This window comes from Charadrius vociferus, unplaced genomic scaffold, assembly GCF_000708025.1.
Source record: "Charadrius vociferus isolate BGI_N301 unplaced genomic scaffold, ASM70802v2 scaffold823, whole genome shotgun sequence".
Taxonomy (NCBI): Eukaryota; Metazoa; Chordata; class Aves; order Charadriiformes; family Charadriidae; genus Charadrius; species Charadrius vociferus.
Genome location: NW_009647484.1, coordinates 88,362 through 96,542, shown reverse-complemented (window position 1 = coordinate 96,542; position 8,181 = coordinate 88,362).

Here is an 8,181-nt window from a genome sequence, read left to right as displayed (position 1 = left end):
CAGATCTTTTCCTTATTGCTACTTCTTAGCTGCTCTCCTCTCGGTTCTATGTTTTATCACAGAGGTTGGTGGTGAGTTAGATATCACACTACTGGAAAACAGAACAGGAACTCAGTAGTTTGAAAGCCTGTGTGAATAGCTAGCAAAAGATAGTGTCCCTACCCATATAGGTGCCTCAGCATCACATCAAATGAAAAAAAGGAAAGACAGGGAACTGAGAACTAGCTACTCCTTATTACTACTTGAGTGTATATGTCAGTCTTGATGCAAGTTTAAGGTAGTTGAGGCCTGATCCATTTCAGCTGCTTCTAGTCTTTGTTTAAATGGCATGTGAATGAAACTAGAAGGGTATCATGCTTTATTTTTAATGCTTCTGTATTGCCAGAATATTCCCATAAAGAAAAGATGTATAGTCTCTAGGTCTCCTTTGTGCTAAAGTAATTTCCAATTTGGAAAAAAAGTAAATTGATTCTATTCCTTCTACAATAGCAAAGCTGCAGAGAACTGTGAATTTTCTCCAAAATGAGCCTGTGACTTGTGAAATAATGTTAATGTTTCACATTAGAAAGATTTGGCTACCTCTCTAAAAGGTTGAGTATATATCACCTGTATCCCAGGGAAGACTGCAAAGATCAGCTTTAGTTTTCCCTCGCAGGTACTGCCATATATATATATAAAGCAGTGCTGTGCTTCACATCTTACTTTGTACATACTCATTTTCATTTGTCAGTGAATGATGGTAGGCAAACAGCTATAACTGTATTTTTCTCATAACAGGATGACCTGAAATATATAACACTTATTTTAGGATATTTTAAAGTGTTTAATTTTTTAAGTAATTAAAAGATATAGTGATGATAATCCTATTTCAGTGGGGTTTTTATGTTTTTTTTTCAACATATGTAAAACTTTGTGATACTTCAAATATAATTTATCTGCATTTTAAAATCCATCCCCTTGCTAGAAAAAAGGGATACTTCATTGCAACTTGTTGCAGTTTAACAAAATATGAAAATAAAGTACTCGACATGCAATTGTGTAAACTCTAAAACTAAAAAAAATAAGCATGACTGAGTAATCTAGTCTTCAGTTTATTTATTGACTTGATTTATCTGCATGATCAATTGTGGTTGTTTACATATCTGTAGCATATAGGTCACAGTTCACCTTTGCCTTAGCAACAGCCTACAGATTCAGTGTGGATTGTCTTGGTGTGATCCTGTGAGGACTGATCTAACTTCATGGAGCAGTTCTTGGGCCTTCTCCATATGTCTATAACACAGTCACCTTGGCAGTTCAGTCAGTAACTTGGAACTGTGTCCCTGGCCTAAGACTTGCTTGTCTTCTATTTTAGCATATCAGTTTAGAATTTAGAGATGTATTTATAGGATGCATGTGGATTTTTATTTAATCAATAGAATGATATCTGCAACTCATACAAATAAAAAAAAAATTCACAAATGGGAAAATACAATTTTTGCTGTTTCAGTCATTAGTTGATGACCACTTTTCTCATATTGGAAGGTGTTACTTACTCTTATAAACCATGAAAAAATATTTGTCATATATTAATGAATAGTGAAGTAGTAGCAGTGCGTTTATCCTCTCTGAGATTTTACCAGTCACTTCTTTGAAGAAGTAATTTTAAGAGCACTTTTTTATTTTACTGTGTAGTTTTTTGCCATATTTTTAATTTGTCAACCTCATTATCTCCTTGCTTTTGTAAGTGAGAGCTTGTATATGTGATATAATTTGAATATGCTTTCTGGAAAGGCCACATGAATACTTCAGTAACTGAAGTAGTTGGAAACATGTTTAACTAAAAATAAGCTGCTCTTATGCTGAGACTTAGATTTCTGCATGTCTTTGTTATTTTTAATATTCTACTTAGGATAAAAAGCTCTTTTTTTTTTTTTTTGTTTCATTAGTAAAGGCTTACTCATCTCTTCCCCCCCTTCCCACCCAATTTTGCAATTGGATGTTTAATCACTAACTCTCATAAGGCAGTGAAGAAGCCACATCATGAAAGACCTCTCTGGGGGGGGTGGATTTTAAAAAAATATTGTCCTGTTTTATTTTGGAGCATTGACAGAAGAGGTTGTTTGGGTGGAGTACAAATGAGGCTGGCTTTCTCTGGGTTGTGTGTTATAACAGATGAGCAAATGAGAGCTTTGCAAGTGTGTGAGGTGAACAAGATGGAAAGACTCTAGTCCCTTTCTCACCTTGCAAAATATGAACAGACATTTCAGCTTGGGTGAGTTAGGTAAGTTTGTGGGAGAAAACTTGATTTCTGAGGAGGCATGTTTGTTTGCTGATTTGCAATAATTTAATTGTTTGTTTTAAAGTATTGCAGTGTTTTGATTAAAAATATTTATACATGATTTAGGAATACTGACTTTCAAAGTGTGTTCCTAAAATAGGTCCTGGGAAATGTTTTGGCTGATTGGAAGATGTTAACAGCTTACAAATTTTAGTGTAATAAAAGATAGCTCTGCATGGATCTTTTTGTTTCAACACACCTCATTTCCTTGGCTTTTGGGGAAGTACGGATTAGCATATCTGAATATGTTGTCTTGTTTGCTTACTTGTATTTAGTTTTAGCAATAATGTGTATTAGTGTGAACCTTTTCTCTGTATGGTATGTTGTAGGGTTTTCAATGATATTCTACTCCAAAGCAAAATAAAAACAATATATGGCATCTCTGACCAAATTTCTAGAAAAGTTATGTCAGTAAAAATATTTAGATTGACATTTGAAAACAATGTAGGGATATTTGTGGAAGAAAATAAAATCAAAGTGTGCTAGACCTTAAATTAGAATGTAACTGAAGTGTTTTGTTTCAGAAATATTTTAATGGTATAAAGCTGAAACACCTTAGTTCTGTTATTTTAAAATAAAGTCTGTTTAAATGGAAGCATTTTCTTAGCTATGTCCACTTTGACAAATGATAGTTTTCAGTGAAACTTTCTAATTTAAAAATTTCTCATTTAGTTTAATGGATAGCTATCTGGTCGCAAGGATCCACATAAATACTTTCTCTCTAGCCATTAATGGTGAGGGAAGTGGGATTTTCACTATTGTCTCTTCCCTATACTTTATTTATAGGGGGTCTTATATGCTGTTATGTAATCTGAATAACGTTCTTAAACTTCTGGCTATCAAATGATTTTTCCTTTGTACATGTATAAGATAGTAGCTGTTAGATCTCTGTTGCACGTGCTTCTTGCTTTTCCTGTTATTTTCTAGATCCTATCACAGTCCACTTCAGAGAGCCTTGGACAGCTTTGATCTTGTGCACCTCCAATCTACTCAATGGTGGAGCAGTGTGAGAAGCAGAAAAAGGTCTTGACTCAGTGTAAGCACTGCTCAGCAATAACTAAAACATCCCTGTATTATCAACACTGTTTTCAGCATGAATCCAAAACATAGCCCCATACCAGCTACTATGAAGAAATTTATCCTAGCCAAAACCAGTACAATGTGAAATTAAGTTAGCATCTGTTTTCAGAGTATAGGGGCTTATTAGGAGTAACTATGCTTAGTCAGGGCACACCCTATCCTAAATTATTGAATAGTTATTTTGTTTAGTCAGTTTGTTTATGTGAACAGTAATGCTTTCTCCATAATAGGTAGAGCAGGAGTTTTGAAAGTTATTAAAATTGTATAAATCTAGTTTATTCAAAACTGTTGAATTGTAGTGAGAAATAGTTGATATACAGGGCCATGATCTTCTAACTCTCTAGAACTGAAAAAGTAAGGAAAAATACTGTTATTTAAAACTGATTAATAAAACCTCGCTATCAAGTTTTATTTACTTTTTGTGGTAAGAACCCTCCTTAACACTGCAGTTTAATTTATATCTGTGAAAAGGACAGTCTTTAAAAAGTAGATTAAAAATCTGTGATGGTGCTGCTGCACACAATTGTTACATATTGACTGAAGAGTCGGTTCTGGTTTATATATTTCTCCCTTCCCTTGTGTATTTGAGGTAGAAAATGTAGGGGTTTATGTTTGTTTATTTTAAGTCATGTTACCAAATAGGTTGTCACATGCAAGAGTTTAACTGAGGAAAAACACTCATGGAATCTGAAATCCTCTAATAATTTTCTAGTTTTAAAATGTTTCTTCTCTTAAACCTCATTTTGATATGGCTCATCTAGCCATACATACTATAGCTTTAATTTGCCTAAACTAAAATAGTTGTTAATTTAGCTGCTGTTACTGGGGAGGTTTTACTGGCCAGAAATTTTCTGATGGACATAATATCATTAATCCTGCTTGTGTTATTGGAGTGTGTGTCTATATATAATACAAAAAGAACTGACAAATGTATAACGTGAAAATCAATTTGAGTACCAGGCAGAAAAAAAAAATGTCCAACTGGCAGACAGTGATCTGTGACTCTAACAAAAGATGTCCCTTCTGATTCCTAAAAAATAGTCTTTCAGAATATTTGATTAGTTTAGTATGATGTCAGTTGCCTTTTCAGTCTGTTTTCTAAAACTATGGAGGATGCGTCTCGGTGTGTTGGAAAATTACTCCCCCCCCCAAGGATTTGTCTATTCGACTGAATGTATTAAACCACTGAGATAGATAGTACAAGACCAAATCTTTATATTAACAGTAATCACATAACTCTTCTCTGTATTTCAAGTTACCCGTGCAGTATAATTTCTTAGCTTTTCAAGTTCCTAGCTTGAAGAACAAGTGGCTAAAACATGGTAAGATGATGTAGAAGGTGGTGGTATTATAAAAGAAAAAACCCAAAGCTTTGCAACTTTTTAAAGTTTCCAGTACCTTATCAGCAGAGAGCTTTTCTGCACCCTTTGTCTAGTCAGGTATCATACACAGCTTGTGCCTTATGACTCTTGAAATTGGATGAGAATTTTAATGGATGACTCTTTAAATTGTAAAGAAATGCCTTTTTCCACCTACTGGTTGAGAGATCTCAGTCACGTTGTGGCAGAAATCCTGATAATTGGATAGCAATTTAAACAACCCCCAAAAACTCCAGTGAATTGCAATATGCCGTTTTTGGGGAAACGGTATACAAAATTATAAGCTTTACCTTAACCGTACATTTTGAATTTAACTTTGAATTTGTCATTTGCTTAGTAGGTCTCATAGAATTCCTGTGTGATGTTATACTTTAGACAAATTATACCTTGATCTCGGCAGTTTCAAAGATTCTCTCAGTTTCTACAACCAAGGCCTGACTTATAATGCTTGCTCATAATTTCTCAGAAGCATCAGGTCCTGGAGCATACAGGCTGAAACCGGTAAAAGTGAGGAGAATCTTTCTTAGCTGGCCTAGGCAATGAAATTGCTTTTCAGAGAGATTAAAAACACAAACAAATATTACATGTATAAGAATTAACTGAAAAAAAAAAAAAAAGAAAAGCTTTTTGATAAGAGCGTTTTCCTTTGTGTTGTGCATTACTTAACATGTGGGATTATTCTTAATTGAACTCTGTTGCTAGTGGGGCTGTATCTGATTGTGAGTAGTATAAAAACTGACACAGCCTATGATTAAATCATTTGAAGACTAATGCAGTTTTGTAAAGCAGTCATCATTCTGAAACTAAGTGCCATATGTGCCTGGGTAGGTTTGAGGTATCTTTGGTCCTACTCAAGGAAAAGCCTTCTTACAGCTCATGCAGACTGAAAGATTAATATTGTTTTGAATATGTCATGCTACAAACAGCAATGCAGAAAATATAAGCAACTGTAGGTACTAATCTTTCTTTTAATGTTACTTAACAGGCAGGTTCTTTAAGTAATCAAGTTTTAACTTATATTTTTAAGTATTTGGTACAGTATTTTTTTCTTACATGACCTATGTTAAATAAATGTAAGAAGATGAGAATTATGCATTCTATAAATTTATTGTTGTAGCTCTATCTGTGCTTGTCAGTCTTGTGCTGAAGTGCTTTTGCTATTCAGAATGTGAACCTATTTTGAGCAGCAACTGCTAGTGATGGTAAATTATATGGTAACTTTTAGTTTTGTGGTGTGGACAGGCTGCTATCTTTCAAGTTAGGGTGCGATCACTCAATTCAGATTGCTCTGTCATTTGTTAAAAGTGGGATCGCTTAACTATTTAGGTGGGGTGGCAAACCTAGGAATAAATTATTTACTTGGAATAGGTTATTCTTACCTCTGACACTAGTGTGGCTTACAGCTTTGGCAATTTTAGACTGAGAATATGAGGAAAATTCTGTTAAGAAAAAAAAAAGTACAAATGTAAACAGACAACCAACTCCAAACCTTGATACATTACATTTTCCTTTATGAATGTATTATATTATTTCTTTGGCATGTTTTCCTATCTTTTCCTGTCATTGTCATGTTTAAATTTGCATATTCTTTTTTTCCCCCCTCTTTTACTATCCTGATTGAGATGGTGATATCATTTATTCTAAGGCTTTCCCTTATTGGCTCGGGAGAACCTTGCTGTAAGAATTGTTTCCAGTATTTTGCTGTTACTGAATGCACTTAGAATTTTTAACACCATGACATTTTCATGTGCAATATTTTTCTCTACTGTTTTTTCTTTCCTGAACAGTAAGAATCGGATAAGGTTTTTTTTCATATTTTAATATTGCAACTTTCAGATTGCATATGTTGTGTTCAAAATTATCCCTTTGTAATCAAGGTGAAGAAAAGCAATAAAACCAAACCATAGCAGAAGTTAAGGAATTTGAAAAAGCTTGTTCTTAGTAATTTTGATCATACGTTTAATTTTGTGATGGTAATTTGCAAAAAGATGGAAAGGAGAGAGAAGTTTTAAGGATGTTGTCATTGTACAAGCCTTATTCCTTGTTTGCAGAATTCAAGCATAAGATTTTTTTGCTAAAAGATGGAAAGAACTACCTGCAGTTTAAAGGACAAGTGTCTCTCCCTGTCTACCACATCTTATATTGATCAAGCATCGTTGCCTACTACCTTCTAAAACCCAGACATCTTTCTGCTCCTTGACAGGCTGGTGAAAAAATCTGCAAGACCCATTAATATTTCTGAGAAACACTGCTACACAAGCCCAGGCCTCTTCATAAAAGTGCTACTTATTTTTAGTATTTACTAGGGCTGTTATTCGTGAATCATAAATCATCTTGGGTCATTAAGCTTTTTGAAGAGGATTATCTGACAGTGTTGGAGACATTGCCAAAGTATTCCTGAAGTTTCACCTAGAAGCTGTTACTGCTTTGAAGGCATGTATGCATAATTTGGAGTTGGAGGTCAGGCTGTCCACTGAATAGAATTCGAGTTAGAGAAGAGCTTACCCTTAATATCTGAAATAGGAACCTGTACAAAGTGAGCCATTTTCAATGGACAGTGAGGATTAAATTTGAAGTATGCTATATATTAATGAGTGCTGTCTGTACAATGTTACATAATGGGTTAACTACCTGCATATATACAGATATTTTAGAAGTAAGATGTGAGTTGTTTTCAGCCAGTCTATTCAGTAGACCAAAACTTCCAATTAACTGCTATGGGTTTGTTGCCAAGTGAAACATCAGATGGAGTTTGAGTTTATTAGTTTGGTTCTCTGGAGACCACCACGGGTAATTCTTGTACAGTATAAAAAAAGAAATAGTAGTAACTTGGTTAAGTCTTAGATGTTTTTTCTCTACTGTAGTACCGGTGACAATGGCCAGAGCTTGCCAGCGTTATGCTGCTGTATTGCAGGTGGTGTAAGGTAAGGTTTTGTGGATTCTGTAGAACAGCATGTTAGAAATTCTTCAGTGACCTAAGTCAATTTGAATAGTGGATGTTATAGTGATTGTATGTCTTTATTTTGATGTGGTTATAGTATATGGTGTTATTTTAAATCCAGCTTATTTTACATTGTTCTTGAACATGATTTTTGACATGCTGATGCTTGTTGTTTATATAATTATCCTGCTAGAGGTACAGGTAACCCTAGGATTGGGCTAGAATAGCTAAAGGCTTTTGTCTCGTGTGTGGGACTAGTAAGGTGTTTTAACACTGGACTGAACGTTTGGATGTGTGTTTGAAGTGACCAATTTCCCCGTGTAGACTAACTCTTGATAAGATGGTAGCAACAAGTGAAACAAAAAAAAAAAAATATTTTAGATCACCAGATAGCCTCTGTAGTACTTGAAGATGAGAGGCCTTTCATTAGAGAGTCATTTTCATCACTGATGATCAAGTTT